This window comes from Taeniopygia guttata, chromosome 20 (assembly GCF_048771995.1).
Source record: "Taeniopygia guttata chromosome 20, bTaeGut7.mat, whole genome shotgun sequence".
In the NCBI taxonomy this organism is placed as follows: domain Eukaryota; kingdom Metazoa; phylum Chordata; class Aves; order Passeriformes; family Estrildidae; genus Taeniopygia; species Taeniopygia guttata.
This window is the reverse complement of record NC_133045.1, coordinates 3,336,734-3,358,096: the sequence shown is the minus strand read 5'-3', so window position 1 is coordinate 3,358,096 and position 21,363 is coordinate 3,336,734. Positions and strand designations below refer to the sequence as shown.

General features: G+C 47.5%; 1 protein-coding gene across 1 annotated transcript in view; it reads left to right on the top strand.

Annotated features, from left to right (window-relative positions):
* Nucleotides 1–21,363, top strand: part of TOX2 (TOX high mobility group box family member 2) — a 158,874-nt gene that overhangs the window by 108,684 nt on the left and 28,827 nt on the right. The gene's annotated exons all lie outside the window — the stretch shown is intronic.

Below are 21,363 nucleotides of genomic sequence, written 5' to 3'. Positions count from 1 at the left end.
ACTGCAGACTGAAGGATAGAAAGATCTGTGCTTATGGATCCTCCTATTGCCTCCATCCCATCAGCTCACCGAGAGGACCCAGCACTTCTTGCTCAACTTTGTCATCCTCAGGGGTTTCATTTCTTCTTCATCATCTGCCTATTCCACCAGAATTTCAGCCTCCTATGGAGGCCAGGAGATGCTCTACAGCATCTACAGAGAATCTGAGAGTTGTCCTAAGAATTAAACCCAAACAGCAGAGACCAAGACAGGAAAAAAAATAAGTTTAAATCCTTCCACCAAAGCAAATACTGAATTGGTGGAGTCTTAGTTGTGCCAGGAATCCCTACAACTGTTCCAAGAACATCACAAGGTGGATTAGACATTCCTGTCCCACCTGGGGTACAGCTGGTTTTGAAAGTCCTTCTTTTACATGGTTTACACAGCAGAAATGCAGCTCCTGGAGGGCTGGAACCCAAGGTTCAGTGTCAGAATCTGAGGTATTGATGATTCTGAGATTGTAGAAAGTCTCTGTCTTTCTGCCCCGTTGCCAAAGCAGAAGCCATAATTCGTCTGTGCTGGTTTCAAGGTTGTTTATTCTGTTTATCTCTAACATGTTCTGCTGCCCTGCCGCAGCTCTGTCCTGCAGGGCAGCGTGTGGGGCTCTGCCCTCAGTGGGATGGTACAAACATTAAATACCACAAACTACCTGTGCTGGATTTACAATAACGTGCCAATATCTGTCACCTACGTTGGACAGTGTGTCCCCAGCCTGAACCAACAGAAAAATGCCAACACTGCAGTGAAACATGGAGGGCATGAAGAAGGAGGAAAAGGACAAGGCACACCCAATTTCCTCCATCTTGCCTCCTTTGAACCCCTAATCTAGAAACCTAAAATTTTACTTTTGCACCCGTGCCACACTTAATTATGACTTATATCAAACACTCAGAGGTTGTAATTCATCCTGTAAGATTGAAAACTCTTTTCCATGGACAGAGATCACAGACAGTGTCTCTGGGGGCTCTGTCCAGGGGGGTTCCTGACCCCGTGCCAGGGTCCCAGACCTTCCAGGGCAGCCAGAGGGAAGCCCTGGATTCCCACAGTTCAGCACAAAGAATTCTGCCCTGGTGATGAGACTGTGTTGATGCCAAGTGGAGGAGCAGTTCCACTGCTGATTTCCTGAGATGTGTGTGTGGCTAAGCAGCATGGGGTGAACATTTCCCCTGCTCACCCTGTGGCTCCTTGTTTTACAGTCAAGATCTGTAAAATTAATCTGCTTGTGGAAGGGCTCCCGTGTGGAATTCTGCCAGCAAGTTCTGCAAGTGGGACTTTTAAACGTTGTTTTTCTCTGGCTTCTCACAGTCACACAGCATTGCTGAAATGTGACCTGATAGAGCCTCCCTGATGTGGATTTCCAAGTAATTTGGTGGAAGAGTGCCTGGATCTTCTGGGATCACACAGAGCTGCATCCCTGAGCTCCATGCACATGCAAGGGCTGGTTTGTGTGTGCCTGTCTGTACACATGGCTGTTGTGCACTGATTTCAGGTCTGCACAGGAGAACTTCTCTCTGTGCCAATCCTGCCTTTTGATTTTATGCTTTGCATCTTACGCCTCAAAAATCCAGGACTAAATTGAGGCCCCTTGGACAATTTGGATTTTCTGATCCATAATGGTTGATGGGAGCTGGAATTCTCCTGAGTGACAGTTTGCTTCATTCCCTTTTGCTTTGCTTTCTCACTGAAGTAGAAAAGTCACATACAGTACAATGATTTTAGTGCAGTCAGCAGCATTTCAGCCATGCTGATTTATTTGAGCCATTCACCGAGAAGTTCTGCCCTGCTCTGGAAGTGCTGCTGCCCGTGAATTTCATGTTGATTTTTTACTATTGCCTGTGAGTGGTCAAAGGTTTTAGTTATTAAAACCAGATTTTTGCTGTTGTGTTCCCTGGGTGATGCTCATCTCAGTTATCCAGCTGTGCCTGGAGGATGCATGGGTGGAAGTGGATCTGGCTGGAGGTTACTCCAGTTTGAGAGTGGGGTTCTTGCAGTGATTTTTAATCATGTTCCATTTTATTTACATTCCTGCAGTGCTTGTGTTGTTGTTGCCACATGATCACAATAAATAGGTGTGAGGAAACAGCCAGTAACATTTTTAGCACCCAATCGATCACTTGGCACACTCAGATGCCATGTACACCATGAATAATAATAACTGGCTCTCAGTTATAGCTCACATTGAAGGTTCACCGGGGACAAATTAGAGGAATAACTGCAATTATGGCTGTAGCAAGATGGCTTCTTTGTAGTCCATCATCAACTGTAATTTAAAATCGTGGATCATTAAAATCAATACGTATTGCAACCAGACTTTAAGAGCTCACACAGACGTGTCAGTCCTGTCAAAGCTGGCAGCCAAAGTTACAGGACACAGCATTAGCCCAGGGAAGGTTGGACTTACTGTTTCCTCTGAGAAACCTTTTCCTAATTCACTTCTTCCCTGTGTTTATCACTGAATAGGAATGCAAGTATTTCGTTGTAGTGGTTTTAGTTCACCAATTTGAGATTTTGCCAATTTTAGAATTCCTGGCCAATGCACCAATGAGTGTGGTGGGTTCAGTGCTGCCAATCACCAGTGCACTCACTTCCTGCCGTGAGATAGTATTAGGAGAAAGGTAAAGCAGGCTCAAAACTTTAATAGGGTATAAAGAAAAATGTATTAACAGTAACTAAAAGAAAGAGTAATTATAATCAGAACAAAACCTTCAGAACACTTCTCCTCCCTCCAAAACTTTTTCTTTCCCTCTGACAAGATAAAGAAACAAAACCTAAAATTTCAGTCAGTTTACCACCTCTAGAATAGTCTTTTCTTCAGTTCACTTAGGGAGAGAAGTCCCTCTTGTTAGTGTCATGGAGACTTCTCCACAAGAAAAAAACAGTTCTCTCATGGCTGTCAATTTTTTCACGAATAGCAGCCCCGCAGGGAAATCTGCAATCATGAAGTCCCTCCCAATTCCCACATATAGATAATCATAGAATCATTTAGGTTGGAAAAGACCTCTAAGATCATCAAGTTCAATGATTAACCTGACACTGCCATGCCCACCACTAACCCATGTCCCAAAGCACCTCATCTGTATGGTTTTTGAACACTTGCAGGGATAGTGATTCTAACATTTCCCTGGACAGCTTGTTCTGATGCTTGACCTCCTTTTCAGTGAAGGAATTCTTCCTGCTGTCCAAACTGTTCCTCCCCTGGTGCTTGAGGCTGTTTCTTCACCCTGGGAAAACTGAAGCCACCTGGTCACTGTACAAGTACAAGGTGACTTCTTCAGTGCCAAAACAATAAACAGAGACAAAAGAAGGAGAAATCCCCTGCCCTGATGGAAATTGGGCCAGAGGCACTGAGTACAGACAGGGCTCTTCCTGAGTTATGAAAAGTCTCTAAGAGATAACAGCTTACAGCGTCCTTAGAAAAAAAAAAAAAAAACTCTCACTGAAAAAAAAAGATGGTTTTAAGCCAAAGTCAAGAATAAGATTCCCAAGTGCAGGGTAGTGTCAGTGTTTACTGTAGACTATAAAAATGCTAAGTAGTGAGCCTGGGTATTTTGTTAGAAGCATTACAAAGGTGTAAAACACCACATAAATAAGCCAACATTGTGGTGTGATACCCAGGGTGGGCCTGAATGAGTCCCCTGGGTTTCCTTCACAGTAAGAAGCTCTCCTGGAGTGTGATTCATTGAACTGTCTGAAATCCCTTCCCTGGGATGAAGCAAATGTCTCTGCAGGGATTCGAGGAGGACCAGACCCCCAGCTCAGACACATTAACCCACATTTTGGGTGTCTGTGTTTGCACACATGGTAATTTTTCCAGGAAGAGTTTCATGTCAGAAGTGAAGGTTAGTAAAAAATTCATATTCTGCCTTTGCAATACACTGAAGAGTTGTGAGCAGACATGAACCTGGCAAGGAGCAGGTGGAGTTGGGAGTGAAATCCTGGCCCTCAGAGGGCAAGGCGGTGGTGGGGTGGGCTGAGCAGGGGCTGAGGTGCAGGAGGGAAGGAGCTGAAGGGACAGAGGATAGCTGTGATTTGCAACCTCTGCACCTGATACACAAGAAAGGAACTTCACAGAATCATGGAAAATCGGGACAACATTTCCCAGCTTCCAGTCAGCTGGCACCTCTCTGGATTCCCAAGACTGCTCAAAAATCGTTGAGAGGTTTTGTGAAGTCATCAGCACAATTTGAGGATTCTCCCATGAATTTCAGCAGGCCCCATGGATTTGTAGAGATGAAGCTGGAGCAACCAGTCCTGCACAACTCCAGATCAGCTGGGACCTGCTCATTCTCAGAGTCCTGATCCTCCAGCTCCAGGCACTGAGAGCCCCTTGGTCCATCACCCATGTTGAAGACAGAGGCAAAGAGTGCTTTAAACACCTCTGCCATGTCCATGTCCCTGCTTGTGAGGGGACATCATCATCCCTATCCTGGAATCCACTGATGTTATTTCTACACTGCCTTTTGCCATTAATATAGTTGAAAAATGTTGGCAGCATTCCTGCTGGTGTCACATGAGGGACATTCCTTGGTGCATCATCCCCTGCAGCATCGACTGCAAAGCAGCAGGACATGGCCCTGCAGTTGTGCAGCAAGGGAAGTTTCCTGAATTCACCTCATGTTTCTCAAGGGTTGGGACAGCCAAGAGCCTCGTCCATGCCATGGTGCTGCAGCCCAGCCCTCCTGGGTGAGCTGTGTGTTCTAGGTGTGCCTGGAGCTGTGCATCAATCCCAACCAGCTGAGGGAGAATTTTAAAGGGAAACTTGGCACTTGTGTTCGCTAAAATGTCAAGAACTAAATTCTTCCATGGACCGGGAGTTTCCTTCCCACTTTCTCCTACATTTAAAATCTGGCTGATTTCACTTTCAGTGGACTGTCCTTCCTGCCTCTGCAGATTCTGCTCCTGGGGTGGAGGCAGCTCTTAAAGCCTCCAGTCTCACCTGGGCCAAGAGATGAGGTGATCCAAAGGGACCACAGTAATGACCCACCCCATTTATCATGCTGGATACAAGGATCTACCCACTCCCAATCCTCAGGGCTTCCAGCTGAGCAAAGTGCCTTTTCCCAGGGTAGATTGCAAGGCTGGGTGAATGATGGCAGAGTCTGTAGGAGACCAGCCAGCTCCTTGTTTCTCAGGGAAGCAGAACGAGCCCTGGATCTGGGAGCATAAAGGAAAACATGTCTGAATCATGCACTGACATCACCGTGAGCGCTGCCGCTCTCCGACTCACGTCAGAGCTGGATTGATACGGTTACAGCAGAGTGCGTGGCTTTTGGTATTCTGGGAGAGCTGCTGCTGTGGCAGAGAAAATTATTCATGGATCAAAAAAAAGAAAGGCATTAGCTGTACAAAGTGTCAGGATTGTCTGTGTTCCACTGCGAGGCTGAAACACGGTGCCAGCTGTGGTACGTGAGGAACAGCTGGAAGGAACACCAACAAAAACAAATGGATTAATCTTGAAAGACCCTTGCAACTGAAGCCAAGGTATCACTTACTAATTTATGGGGAAGTACAACGGGTGCAGAGCCCTGAACTGACTCACAGGCGAGTGATCTGGAGCAAGAGGGATCACAACAGAGGAGCAGAACAGTCGGATGCTTTCTGTCACTGGAAATAAAGGTTGAGGTGAACAGATGATCTGCCAGCCAGCCACAAAGCCATAATTAAGAGATGCCAAAACAGCTTTTTGTCCTACAAGGGGGTGGGAAAAAGGAATGCAAAGACCACAGAGGAGATGGTTCCTGCCATGCACACAGGGGAATAGAGGAGGGAATCATCTTCCCCACAGGAGTCACATTCAGATTCCAGCAGGCAAATGCTGCACAGAACATTGAGTCCTGTGGCAGAGGCATAGCATGGAAAAAGGAGCAGATCCAAAATCACCTTAATGCCTGAAATCTTTTAGATGGAGCGTTAAGTTTGGCTGTGTGAGTACTGCCAGTGGAGCCATGAGTGGTCAGCACCAACCCACTGTCTCCACTGGTGGAAGTAAAACTGTGTGTAAAATATGTGTAGGTGTCTGCAGGAGGTACCATAAATGCATTTCAGGGTTAGGAACATCCAAATACAGTGCTGGAGGAGAAACACGTGTGGACCTCATTTTCCTTGAAACTGGGTCTGAAATCCTTCAAATGATCCCAAGCCTCAAAAATACCTCGGCGCAGAAACAACTTTGCAAAAACATTTTGTTAAACTTGTGCGGTTTTGAAGTTGTTCATTCAGCTGAGCCATCGGTAATTAGCGTTTAAACACTCTGTGAATATTCATTAGCTCTGCCAACCCTCCTGGCAGAGGAAAATCACTCCTGGCATCCAGGAGGTGTTGGGGTCAAGGCCCTGGCAGGGGTGGCTCTGGAGGGAGCTGGGAGCTGCTGGGGACCCTCCTCTGCCTCTCCTGTGCTCTCCCTGGGACACGGGAGCCACAGAGCAGCTCCTGGGCACAGCAGCATCAGCCAGATCTCCTGTTGGGAGAAACTGCTTGGCCTCTGGTCTTTCCTTCATCCACGTGCTAATGGGATTGCTCCACAGGACACAGGGACAGCCACATTGTCCCCTGAGCAAGGCAGCAGGGTTTGGTGGGCCCGAGAGAAAGTCCTGGCCGGTGGTCACTCCAGAAAAAAATTCCTGTTTTTTCGGGAAATAAGGCAGTGGCTGCTGTTATTTCCCACCTTGCAGCTCTGAGCTGAGAGGGTGGATGTCAGTGCACAGGAGGGGACATTTGAGTCTGGGGGTTTTCCTGGAGCTCACCTCACTGCTGGGAGCACTCGGCAGCCCTGGGAGAGCCTGAACATCCGATACCTTCGGGCTCATGTCACCAACCCTGCTTGCATGGAGGGAATATTCCCCCGTTGGCAGGGGGAAGGAATATTTTAATTTCTACACTAACCTTGTGTGTTATGTGGTGCTGCTGAGAAGCCGCAGCCAGCGAGTCCCACGATGTCATTTTTACAGTCTCTGGTCAGAGCAGGATCTCACTTTGAAATGAAAACGTTCAGGCTTAAAATAGAAACCCACACAGAACTGTACAGCCTCTTGAGAATGGCTTTTTAGGGCTGCTGCTAAAAATGCCCCATTAAAAGCCTATAAAGTGCTGCAGAGCCATCAGGCTGCCACGTGTAGGGATTTTATGGTGGCTGCATTTCAGTTCCTAATTTTGATGGGTCAAAGGCTGGCGACCACAGAGCAAATATTCACAGTATCTCCAGTTATCCCTGTGTTTCTATCTCCTGTGCAGTGGGAGCAGGGCACAGCACAGCTGCTGGGGTGCCAGCTCAGACTCAGGCCATCCCATATGTGCCACCCAAATTTGTTCTGGGCAGTAGGGAAAGCTGTGGTGCCAAAGCTGTGACGTGGTCACACGTGCCAGGCTTTGAAATCCTGCCAGTCCACATGCTCAGAGCAACCAGGAGGGAAAGAGCCGCCCAACATTAATTATGACTTCTGAAGCTTTGCCTAATTACATTGTCTCTCTTAAGAAAATGACACAAATATTTATGAGTGGGACTTTTAATTCTCATTGTAATCAGTGACATAAATAGGTAACACCTTTATAAAGAGTTAATAAAAATGTGTCAACACAAGCTCCAGCACAAACTATCGAGCAGTGTGCAGTAAAACATTCCAGTGTTTATTGTATTGATTGAATATTCATGAGATGCCAATTTAAATTACAGTTCACAACTGTTGCTGTGTCTAATGAATAATTTAAACAAGTGTGGCCAAAGAGATTTCAACGCTGCATTAGCAAACTGCAAGGGATTAAGCAACAGAGAATTTATAATTAGCTTTGTATATCCTATAATAAATTCATTGGAAAGATGGTTTTAATTATCTCACATGTTAATTCAGAATTCAGTGCATTAATTTTCGATTGAAAAGTAACCCTTTCTTCCCAGATAATATATTTGGCTCTTCTTCATCTTCTGCATCTCAAGAGGAGATAACTGCAAGTATAGAATGGCTTAATTTTTGCAAATCTCATCCATCGTGACACAGCATTTGTACCTGCCCACCTCAGGTCTGGAGCAATTCCTTTTTTCCATTTCCACCTGGAGAAGCTGTGACCAATGAGATCAAATCCCTTCCTACGAGCTGGATCCCAGAATCCTGCTGGAGCTTCTCCCAGATCTGTGTGCTGCTGCACATCCTCTTTGATCCACTCGTGGCTGCTTGGGCAATGTTGTCTGCTCCTGGCAAACAAGTCTGTGACAGTGATGGAAGTTCTTGGCAGCTGTCTCCTATAAGCAGCTTTAAGGTTTTGTTTCAGAGAGGAGGATGTGTGTAGATAACAAGTGTAAACCTCAGAGTTGGAGCTGAGATTGATGCATTCTTCAGAGCCAGCCAGGGATGGTTTTGTCTCTATTTGGCAACTCTATAAAGGGTTTTTTCCTGGGGCAGATTGTTCCTTTTGCCCATAGGGACAGGCCTGTAGAGTCCCTGCCATTTGTCCATATCCAGGGTGAGAAGGGCAGCAACCTGTGCCTGTGAGGGGGCTGCACTGACCACGTGGCTTTGACCTTGGGTAACAAGGGGACAGCAATGTCCTCAACAGCAGAAAGGCCTGATGAGCTCCTCACCAGCTGATGCTCAGCCCTTATAAAGTTGAATATTTCTTATGCTTTCCCCTCCACCTGCTCTCCCGAAGCCATCCCTTCACCTTGCTGGTTGTCCCCAAAGCCTGTCCATATGTACAGATGCAGTTGTAGCTCTTGCAGAACCTCAACACTTGTGCTGAAACTCCTTGGCCAGAAAAAACTTGGGAAATATTCCAAGGAACATAAATCCTCACACCTCCGTGCTGCCGCCCATGCTCAAACCTGTCTGGAAGCTCCGAAGGCGTTTTGTGGAGCACTTGGGGTGGGAAAGCGCTGCCTTTCCAGGTGGTTTTGTTTAATTCCAGGGCAGCAGGTTAATGAGATTGCTGGGATATGTGACTTTATCTGGAATGTAAACACGAGCCTGGCACATGTCCTCGGTGTCTGATCAGATGGAAATGCAAATGCGGCGCCGAGCGTGGCACGCCATCCAAAATGTTTTGGTGACACAACGTGCAAGACAAAATAACGATCACTTTTTTAATTGAAATGACTTCTGTTGCATTTGAGTCCTGCCATATCCATCTAATCAACAGCCTGGCACCGAGGGGATGTGCCTGAGCCAGAGGTGGAAGCTCCTTCGGGAGCGGGGAACACCCAGGGCTGTCCCAGGAGCCACTGGCTGCACTCAGACTTCCCCCAAGGCTTTAATTGCTGCTTTAGTGCCTCTGTCTTCTGGGTGGCTGGAGTTACTTAAGGTGATGAATGGAGAGCATGGCTGGAATGCAGTAATGTTGTTGTTGGCACGTATTGATTAAACCTCAAGGCTCAATTGATCAAGCTCCCCAGTGCCTGCATGTAATCCCCAGAGAAAAAATCAAGCCTGTAATGGGGTTATGCTTTACTCTTGGTTTACCACTTGGGGTTATATGTTTTGGGAGGGAAGGAAGTGTTTGTGATGGCCTGAATCCCTGCTGTTACCAGGATTAAACGAGGACTGGCAGTAGGAACACTTGTTATTGTGGCAACCCAGTCCTGGGCAGGCCCAAACCTCATTTAACATGGCATATCTCACCTCCAGGAACTGAGTGTCTGCCTGGGTGTTAGAAGGAGATAAATGAATCTCTGAGGTGTTTGTTATCCATCATGAGGAAGCCCAAGAGGACAGAGATGCTGCTGGACTCCCTTAATACACTACATTTAATCCAATAAACTGCATTGCACAGCACAGGCAGAGCAGCAGATCAGGTTAATGTTGCTGCTAGAACTTAAGTGAGCACTTCCTACATCTCTATGGCTTCAATTCTGCATTTATGTAGATTTTGGCCTGTCTGTAACTTGGAGGAGGAGCTTCAGTTGTATTGCCTGGCAAAGAAATGAGATGGGTTTGCCATTGTCAAGAGTCAGAACAGAAGTTACAGCATCTGGCTCTTGTGGTGACAGTCAGCGCTCGAGTTTCCTTCCCTCTTCCCTCCTGCAATTAATTTTGTACCTACACAGTAATTTGGGCTTTTCACACCTAATTTAAGAGTGTTCAGCATTTGCTATAATTTGACTGTGCCTCCTGGTAAGAGTTTGTGTGATGCAGCAAGGTCGTGGCACATCCTGCAGTTCCCCTCTGCAGGGCAGGAGCATCGCTGTGCTGGTGGAGAACCGGTGTGCTGGAGGTTCAGTTTTGTGTCAAATTGCTCCAGCAGAGCTGGGCTTTGAAAATCCCACAGTTTTCCAACACATATTCAACCACAGAGCCATCCTCTTTCCCAGCACGCTTGTATTCCTGGTATTAAGAGACCCTTATGAAACACTTCTTCAAACTAACACAATAATCCCAGCAATATCTGGCTGCAGAGGGAAATTGAGTGGGGGCAAAAAGGGGGCACTCCTTGCAGATGTGCAGAGGAGCTGTGGTTTGTGTGCAGCTGTGGGATCAGCACGGGGCACCCAACTCTTCCTACTGCTGCAGCGTTTCTTATGGCGCTTGAAAAGTGGGCTGTTAGACTTTGCAATGAAGAAAAAAAATCCTATTAAAATTCATTCACAGAGTTTAATCCCACTGGGATGAGTTTTCTATCTAGTCTTCCCAGTTTCCTGTTGTGTTCTAAAATTGCTTCTTTTTGCCTTCTTCTCCTTCTCCTTTTTTTTTAATGCTCCATGCAATAAAACGTGGACGTCTCTCATTACCTGAGTCTATTGCTTTATGTGAATGCAATATCTAAAATGTGTGAAAAGAGCCAGGAGAGACATAAAGCAAAGGGAGGCTGGGAGTGCAGAAAGGTTTCAATCAGCTGCACAAGCCCAGGGAGGGGGCAAGAAATGCTGGGGGAGATGAGGGGGCCAGCGTTGGGCTGGGCTTTGTGCTGCCGTGGGTGAGATGGGTCCCATGGGAGCTGGAAGTGCTCTTGCCAATGTTAGTTTTTATCCCCCTGAGAAGAAAACAACTGGATTTGCACATCCAGCATCTTCTCCATGAAGCTTCTTGCTGCCCTGCCAGGCTGGGCACAGCTCCATGGTTATCCACCAAATGTGCCAGGGTGCTCTCCCAGGGGAGCAGGATGGGGAAGGGCTCGGTGTGATCCTGCCCAGGCAAGGACACACAGCAGAGCACACTCTGGCCCTGCCCATGCTGCTTCCACAAAAAATTAAATTAAATTATTGGCCTCCAGCCCACCTGGAGCAGAATTTTTGTCCATCCCAGCAGTTCAAAGTCTCACAAGGAGGCTGAGCTGTAACATAGGATGTTAAAAATCTAATAACACCAAGGATGTGGCAACCCACCAGGAAAAGAAAACCCCCCAAGGAATCTCTGTCAAGCTGAAGATGGGAAAAACTTTCTGTCTCTGGTGTTTTCCTGTTTCCCTTTTGTGTTTTAATGCCATGACACCAGATTGCTGCTTCTCAGGAGTTTATTTGTGTCTCACATCCTGTCCTTGACCTGTGGCACGGCTTTTCTGGGCAGGTGATGGTCCCATGGAGCGCACAGCTTAGCAGGATCCTAAATTCCCATTCATGAACAAAAGGGCACCTCAGACATGTGGCCAGGGACCACCTCCAGCCCCACACCACTTGTGGTGTCTCACCCCAGCTTTGGAAGCGGCAGTTTTTATTCATAGGGGTACTCATTGCAGAAGGTTTTAACCCCAGCCTCTGACTCCATGTTTCACCAGTGTCTTTGGGAATAAAATGTGAAAGAAAAAATGAAAGAAAATCTGATGGATAAACAGGCCTGATACTGAAAGATATTCTCCCCTTGCTTGGGATGGTTTTGGTCACCATTACACTCAAATAATGTAACAAAAATACTCCATGAGACAGTTTGTCTGCTCCTCCATCCATCTTGAGTGTGGAGACAGAAATCCAGATTAAAGAAATTGTTCTGGACAGCCTCCAGGCCTGGTGCAGACCCTTCTCAGCTCCCAGCAACATCTTGGCCCTCAGTCCCTCACCTTCACCCATGAGGTTTTTATCCTCTGCCCCCTTTGTTTCTACTCCCCCCCCACAGCCAGTTCTCCCTGTCTTTCCAATACACATGTAGGGGCTGTGACAATTTTATTAAGTTTTATACTCCCCATGGGCTATAAAAGAGGGGGGTCAGGGTCTGCTGCTGTTTAATTATCTCCCAGTGCCCATTCCAGGGAATTCTGCCCCAGCTTTTGGTGATGGTGTTATGGTGTTCTGCCTGGATGAGCATCAATTCCCTTCCTCTGCAAATGGCTATTGTAAAATTGCTAAATAATGTGTTCAGAAAACAGGCTGGAAATTAATGGGATAGATTATTTGCAAACTTGTTCACTGGATTATCAGGCTTGTTCTTTATCTGCAAAATCATGTACTTAAAAAAAAAAAAGGAGTTTATTGATGACGTTATTTACAGGCAGTTCTCCAGCTGAGAACTGCAGGAGCACCGAGGGGCACATGCACAGCCCAGCTGCTCTCCCAGTGCCAGGGGCATCCCTGCTCCTCCAGATCCCTGAATCCCGCCAGGGGTGGGCCTAGAAGGGACTTAAAAACTGTCCACTTGCAGCCCCTGCCATGGCAGGGACACCTCCCACTGTCCCAGGCTGCTCCCAGCCCCGTCCAGCCTGGCCTTGGACATTTCCAGGGATCCAGGGGCAGCCACAGCTTCTCTGGGCACCTGTGCCAGGGCCTGCCCAACCTCACAGGGAACAATTCCTACCCAGTATTCCATCCATCCCTGCCCTCTGGCACTGGGAGCCATTCCCTGGGTCCTGTCCCTCCATCCCTTGTCCCCAGTCCCTCTCCAGCTCTCTTGGAGCCCCTTTAGCCCTGGCAGGGCTCTGAGCTCTCCTGGATCTTTCTCTCCTCCAAATGAACACCCCCAGCTCTCCCAGATCCAAGAGGCTCCAGCCCTTGGAGCATCTTTGTGGCCTCCTGGACCACTCCAGACTCCACATCTTTCTTTACTTTGGGGTCCCCAGAGCTGGGGGCAGCTCTGCAGGTGGGGTCTCACCAGAGCTGAGGGACAGGAGCTCCTCTCCCTCTGCCCTCCCTGTGGGATGACCCCAGGATGCAGTTGGGTTTCTGAGCTGCCAGTGCTCATGGACAGGTCATGTTCAGCCTCTCATCCACCCAAGTCCTCCTCAGAACTACTCTCAGTCCATTCCAACATAAACACAACTGGGAGAAGCCCTGGGGGCCTTGTCTGGGGACACTGTGTGGCTTTAAGGTGAAGCTTTATGTTTGAGAGCGTTGCAATTGAAACTGCCAACACTCATTGGAAAGATCACGGTTTTATTTAAAACACTTAAAGCAGAAAAGTTTCTTTTCTCATATTTGTCTGCTCAAGTTCCCTCTAAGCCATCAGGATGAGCTTGTCTGTACAGAGAACTGACTGAGGAGCTCTGCTAAGGCTGGTATTTAATAATTCCTGGAATATTGGGGAAGCTCTGGGGGACTAGAAAAGAGCTAATGTGCAAATATTTAAAAAGGGAAACAGACAGCCCTGGTAATTACAGACCTGTCAGTCTGTCATCAATCCTCAGCAAAATAATGGAGTGGCAGATCCAGGCCTCAATTAATAAAGAATTAAGGGAAGGTAATATAATTAATGCCAATCAACATGGGCTGATTGAAAACAAATCTTGTCAAACTAACTTGATATCTTTTTTGATGAGATTACAGGTTTGGGTGGTAGAGGTAACAGTGTTAGCATAACACACTTAGACATCTGCAAGACTTTTGACTTGGAAGCACAAAATCTACTGAAGAAGTTGAACAATACAAACCCAGTGTTGCACAGGTTTGGTGGGCTGGATTGTCACTCTGTCTTGCTGGAGGGTTTTTCTCCTTTCTGCCAAAGGAAACATTAAATAATTGCCAGTGGAGCTGGCAATGATGGTGCAGGAAGGTGGCAGAAGGCAGAGATGCAGAGCTTTTGGCATGGCCTGGTAAACTGATCCCCAATAGAGAATGTGTGCTTGGGAAAACACTACTGCCCCCTTTGCAGGAGCAAAAAAGGCCTCTCAAGGGGAGGACTCCTCTCCTTAGAGATGGTGGCTCTGGAAAAGGGGTGTAAGATGTTTTGGGTGGGAGCTGCTGAGGGAGATGTGCAAAAAGCATCCAGAGCAATGAGCAGGGTGGGGAAGGTGGAGAGAGGGCAGGACTGTGTCTTTGGCCAGGGCAGGGTCTGGGTCTTTGGCCAGGGCAGGGTCTGGGTCTTTGGCCAGGGCAGGAAGGGGTTGATGGTGCTCTGCAAGTGCTCTGGGGAAGGAGAAACTGTGAGAACCCTCCAGTCTGGCCAGGGCTGGGCTGAGAGCTCCAGGGATGGGCTGAGAGCTCCAGGGCTGAGAGCTCCAGGGATGGGCTGTGAGCTCCAGGGCTGTGAGCTCCAGGGATGTGAGTTCCAGGGCTGGGCTGAGAGCTCCAGGGATGGGCTGTGAGCTCCAGGGCTGAGACTTCCAGGGATGGGCTGAGACTTCCAGGGCTGTGAGCTCCAGCACTGGCCATGGAGGCTGCATCCTGCTTGTTCCAGGGATCAGCCACAGGGGGATGTGATAAATGAATCCACCCCTGGGCAGTTCTGAGCCCCACCTGGCAGGGAGGGGTTCCCCCCATCCTTGCCACCCCCCTCTCTCCATCCCCTCCCCTCGTGGTGCCCCATGGGCTCACAGAGGTGCTTTAGATCCCCGAGTCACAGCCACCACAAACTGAGGGCTGGGGAAAGCTGTGCCTCCAAACCTGCCCCAGGGTGTGTCTGGGTCTCAGAAATGCTTTTTTGAAACCATGGATGTGGATTCTTCCTTTTTGCTGCCTGGCTCTGAGTTCAGAGATGCTCATTCAAGTTCATGTTTGCAAGCTTGAGTTTGTAAAACCCTTTTTTCCCACTGTGTCCAATGAAGGCAAACTGTAATTTCAAAATAGATCCAAAAAATTCCCGTGTGCCCAAACCCCCAAAGCTGGTACCAGCAGTTCCCATGGGCTCCTCTGCTGCTTTGGGCCAGCACAGCCCCCCCATGGCATCCTGGTGGGGGTCCAGGTCCCCAGGAGCTGGCAGAGGGGTGCTTGGTCCCTCTGGGAACTGGACACATCCAGGAGGGAAGTGATAACCACAGCTGGGAATGCCAGTGCACAGAGAAATCCTCTGCCATGTGATAAATGCCCCCCACCTCCTCCAAAATAAATTACTTCCTTTTTAAATCTTTTCCAACTGTTCCCCTCGTGTTCATAATAGGATGATCGGTGGAACCAAAGATGTGGCTGCTACTTTAAAGGATAAATTAGTTTGACTCTTAACTCAATAATTAAAACTGTTATGGCTATGAGCCTGCAGGGATAATGTACTATTATTATAGTCATTTGTTTCAATTAAATGCTTACTGATTTTACAATAGCAGCTGGGCACCTGTGTGAGATAGCTATTACTCTGAACAAGACATCTCAAATTCCAGCAGAAATTTGTCACTGCACTAAAGCATTTTACACAGACCATGAAAGTTTATTACAAATCGGGAAGAGGAGGGGTGGTAATTGGGGATATATTTTCTTATCAGCTCCTCTCTCTCCTGCTCTCTCTCTTTTTTAAGTAAATCATCTTTAAGTATTTCAGCTATGGTGATGCGTTTACATTGAAACTTCAATACAGAAAAAGCCTGCTGGGAAAACTTTGCTTCAAAGCTGTTCAGCAGATAATTCCTCTCCCTGGCTGATTGTGATTATAATGGCTTGTTCTTGGGAACAAACCCAAGGAGAGGGAAGCTGTGCTGTGGATGAGCCTGGTGGCTGCCCCTGGAGTAGCTGCTTGCCTTGCCTGGAAGGAAAGAGGAAGACCCTGGGTGAGGAAGGCTCTGACAGCTCACCTGTGTTAACTGGCCCTGGGAAGGGTGGGAGTCATGGAATCATGGAATGGGTTGGGTTGGAAGGCTTAAAGACATCTCATTTCAACCCCCTGCCATGGGCAGGGACACCTTCCACCATCCCAGGGTGCTCCAAGTCCCATCCAGCCTGGCCTTGGACACTTCCAGGGATCTCAGGGCAGCCACAGCTTCTTTGGGCACCTGTGCCAGTGTTTAACACCGTCATCATAAAAAGTTTCTTCCACATAGCTACTCTGAATCATTCCTCTTTTAGTTTAAAACCATCACCCTTTTTCCCTGTCCCACAACAGGCCCTGCTAAAAAGCCTCTCTCCATCTTTCTTATAAGCTCCTTTAGGCACTGGAAGGGGCTCTCAGGTCTCCCTGGACCCTTCTCTTTTCCAAGTGAGCACCCTGTCTTGGTTTGAAAAGACAGGAGTCTGTGAAGGAAGGCAAGAGCCTCCTGTGAGATGGAAAAGGTAATCCCTCTCCCTCCAAATTACCACAATTTCAAAATTAAAAGGCTCTCAGGCAAAGATATGGGAATGGGAATAACAGCTCTTTACTAGAAAAAAAACGAAATAATTTTTTAAAATGTAATTAGTACAAACAAAACTAGTGATAGAGTCAGAAACCTGACACCCTGAGGAGTCAGGGTGTTGGCAATAGTCCAGTTAAATGGTGGCTGCTCCTCCTGCAGTGGCAGATGAAATGCCGCTGGAGCGGGGATCTGTAGAAGGGTGGAGTTTTCTCTGAAGGTCTGGTGATGGAGTAGATGGGCCTGGTCTTCCTCTGAGGATCCAGAGGGGAAGAAGCTGCTCCTCTGGGAATCCAGCGAAGGGCTGCTCTGGTGTCCCAAAAAATGCTGATTTTATGCAGGTAGGGGTGCTTGGCTCCTCCCTCTGGGCGGAGCATCTCACCATGGGATGATGGAACTTTCCCAGCCATGCAGGGAGTCATTCAATGGCCCATTAACAGAAGATCTCTCCCCAGAGGGAGACATTGTTCTTGGAAGGGATCCCACCCAGGACTGCAGCCCAGCCCAGCAGGCAGCAGGGCTGGGCACTTGGAGCATCACTGCAGAGCACACCAGAACCTCTGGGTTTGTCCTTCTGCCTCCTGAACACGGGCTTTGTTCAGGGTGAGAGGAGGAAGAGGAGGAGTGTCTGGTTAAACCCTTTGTCTGGTTTGCCCCAGAGATGGGGCAACTGAGAGGTGATTTAAAAACTTGCATTCTATTTTCAGTCTCATGTGAAGGGTGAGACAATATAGATGTTATAGTTCATACCATCACAATCAGGAGCTATTTATTAATTATAATATATTATAAACATTTATTGGCTTATTATCTTTTGATCATCTAAAATTACTCTTAATAAATCCTAGTACACTATATATTTTTAAATTATATTTCCCTAAATTATCTAGTATTATTTATAAAACTATCTTTTAAAACTTATTTCTAGCTATTTCTATTTTAACAATATCTATCTTATTCTATAATATTTCTAAGTTAACATTTCCTATCTCAAAGTTTACATACAAATACACACTATATAATCTATCAAACTTTAAGAATTCTTTGCAAATCCATTTCCCACAGAGGAGGAGAAAAATCCCATGGAAGGCAAAGGCAGAGGTGGTTTTGGGGATGGGACCTGCCTCGAGGCTGCAGTTGGGAGTCAGGATTTAGCAGGAGGCCATTCCATGACACAGCCATCCATCCCTGCCAGCTCTGCTGGCTGGTGCCCTACCCCGAGAGCTGCTTTTTACATTGGAATTTTGGGGAATAGTCCATTTGAAGCTGGGCTTGACACATGGGAAACATTTTCTGTGTTAGCAGAGCACCCCAGTCCCCAGCTGGGCTCTTCCTGGTGGCATTTGTCACTCCTGGATTCCCCCTCTCCCAGAAACAGGGAACGTGGACCATGTGCTGTTTGTCTGCCTGTTTTTCTCTCCTTCTCTGGATTAGCTGGAGCATTTATGGGCCTGATATGCATATTCATTAAAAGAATTGAAATATTGTGGAAAAAAAGAAGCTGTCTTTGAGTTAGCACAGCCTTTGGGAATCTGCTAAGTAAGATGCACTTAATTACTTCAGCTATGACTACATCACATTGCACTCTGGGTTTCCTCTGAGATGCAAAACATCTCAGCACAGGCTGCAAACCCATCCTGGGCCTTTTGCAGCACCTCGTGGTGAGCCTGTAGTGCTGGATTCCGGGATGGAGAGGGGATCTGACCTGCCCCTCACAGCCCCTGCTCCTGGGGAAGGAGCTGATCACATTCCTGGTGGGTATTTAATCCCACGTGTGTTTCCGTGGGGTTCTGTGGCTCTGCTGGGTGCTCTGGGGCAGGGAAAGGCACGGGAGAGCCTCACTGAGCCCAGGGCTGGGACTGCATCCCACAGGAGCAGCTTGTTTTCTTTCACACAGCATTCACTGCCTCCTTTCACTTTGGTTTGCCGTGATCACAATTTCATTCATCATTTACTTGCCTAATTAGGCTGTTTGCTGCATGGAATCACCTCAAAATCCTGCTCCTGGGGGTCTCTCTTTCCTTGTGTCTTTTTTGGGGGGTATCACCTGCTTTGGGTACCCCTGAAATAGCTCAGTGTTAGCAGGATGCCGCAGTGGGAAGCAGGAATAACCCTTTCCCTGCCTTGAGTGAGGGCCATCCTCACCCTTAATCCCATTTAAGAAGCTCCAGTGTTGCACACTAAAAACTCACCTTCATTTTCACTCCAAATATTTTACAGCTGGAAAACTCCAATGGTTTTTCCACCACTCCTGGAGACACCGGGAGCTGTCACCAGGAGTGATGGGGAGGTGGTAGCCTGGCATGTTCCTTCCAAAAAAAATAAAGAAGTGGAGAGAAATGCAGTGAGTGCCAAATGGTGGGGGCAGCTCCTGCCTGTCCAGAGTGGTCAGCAGGGTGCATGTGAGGAGCTGTGCATGTCCTGCAGAACCTCCTGGACCGGGGGAGAAGAGATGGAGATGGGGAGAGGGAGAGAAGGACCAACAATATTCAACTAAAAGCACTTTTTTTTATCATTTTTGGGTTGGGAGGGACCTTTAAAGGCCATCCAGTGCCACCCCTGCCATGGGCAGGGACACCTTCCACTGTCCCAGGTTGCTCCAAGCCCTGTCCAGCCTGGCCTTGGGCACTGCCAGGGATCCAGGGGCAGCCCCAGCTTCTCTGGAAAATCTGTGCCAGTGTTTAACTACCTCCATTGTTAAAAATTCCTACATTATATCTAACCTAAATCAACCCTCTTTTAGTCTAAAACCATTCTCCCTTGTCCTGTCACCTGAATAAAGGTCTGTCCCCTTCCTTCTTATTAAAGGGGTCCTTTAATGATGTAAAGAAGTTGGGAGGAGACATCTGAGCTTAAGATATCCTTAGAGAAGAATGTCCCAGGAAAAATGCTGTGTCTCTGCTACTTAAAAGGGTTCTGTGATGGGCTTGGTATGAGCATGGGGCTTCTGGAGGGGTTCTCTGAGCCAGGCTCAGGTTCCTGCTTTTTTCTACAAATTTTCAGAGGCATTTACAGCATGTGGCCCATATCCATAATTGCACTCCTGGACTTGTTCTGCTCTGATGCATAAATAACATGCACTGTAAAGAAAAATGCGTGATTACATATTTAATGGATAAACAGAGCCGTTGTGGTCCATTGGCCACATAATAAAAGTTTCAAAAAATTGTCTTAATACAGTATTTCCTCAGGAGACTACTGTGGCTGAAATGTGAGCGAGCTATTTTACATTTTAGAATTTTTTAAGCCACACCTCATAGCCTGCCCCATTTCTCCAACACCCGTCTTCTAAACTTTCCCTTCATTTAAATTTAAAATAAGGACAATAAATTATTCTTTTCCTTAGCAGCTGGCAGATCTTCTTCAACATGAAAGATCTGGATTAAACTGACAAAACTCAAGACAAATGTATGTTTTTTTGGCTGGAGTTTGGGAATGGCTGGCTGCTCAGCAGATGGGAGCTGTGTCCCCACCATGCACAGTCCCTGTCACTGCCTGCCTCACCCAGGCCATTCCCATGACTTTGGCAAATTCGGTTTAAATGCAAAAATTGCACCTCTGGTGCCTCCTGTGCTGCCCAAGCCTGGTGTCTGTCTCCATGGCTGCATCATCCTCGATGTTTTTATGACCAGGACAGCCAGAGTAAGACACAAAATCAGGTTTCAAGAGCACATCATAAGGTTTTAGGGGCTCACAAAATTTGCTGTAGTTAATCTGTATGGCCCTAACCAAAGCATAGTTAAGCTCTGTGCCCCTTTGCCTCTAAGCAAAGCCAGCCCTGCTGCCTCCTTGACACCACCAAAGCCAAGGGCAGCAATTCAGTGTGGCCCCTGAGTCAGCCTCAGCCCTACTCGTGCTTTTGAAATGCAGAAATGGATTTAATTTCTGTGAGTTAAATCCCTTCACAGTTAATACAGGAAAAGGGCAGATCCAGGGAAAGCTGTCCCCCTGACACTGCTTCTCTACTGCTGGGGAGTCCAAAGGAGAGCAGAACGTTCTGTCTGTGTAAAGGTGTGGTGTAAAGCTCTTGGTTCCTGACCTGCAGCAGTAAATCTGGGGTTGTGTTTGGATTTATGTCCTCTGAAGCCTATGGAGCCCTCGCAGGTCTTCCCTGGGCTTCCTTCTGTGTGTGCTGCTGATGGAGCTGGCAAAGCTCCCCTGGTAACGAGGGGTTGCACCTCAGTGTGCTGATCAGGAGCTCAGGTCTTTAAACTCCTGTTAGCATTAATCAGATTAATGTAAAAGGGGGAAAGTCTGGCAAATGTTTCAAGTAGGGTTTGCCTCCCTCCCACTCCATGGCTGGATGAGGCTGTGCAGGAGCCAAGCTCTACTAGATGAGCAAGGATGGATCCTAGGGGGAAATGGGGTTTTGAGGAAAGTAATTCAAACTGAGAATGGGGTCTTGATGCAGAAGACAGCAAGGCTTGTCCTCATCTCATCATCTCATCTCATCTCATCTCATCTCATCTCATCTCATCTCATCTCATAATCTCATTTGTCTCTTGGTGTAGAGGGGCTGGATCTACTGGAATAAGTCCAGAGGAGGCCATGAAGATGTTCCAAAAACTGGATCCCCTCTGCTCTGAGCCAGGCTGGGAGAGCTGGGGATGTTCACCTGGAGAAGAGAAGGCTCTGGGGAAACATTAGAGCTCCTTCCAGTGCCTAAAGGGGCTCCAGGAGAGCTGGAGAGGGACTGGGGACAAGGCATGGAGGGACAGGACAAAAGGGAAGTTTAAGTTAATAGGAGGGTAGATTTAGATGGGATATTAGGAAGAAATTCTTCTCTGTGAAGGTGGTGAGGCCCTGGCACAGGGTGCCCAGAGAAGCTGTGGCTGCCCCTGGATCCCTGGCAGTGCCCAAGGCCAGGTGGGATGAGGCTTGGAGGAGCTCCCCTTCTCTTGGTGATTTTGCCATAAATCACTTGTTTATGAACCTTTTTTTCAGACC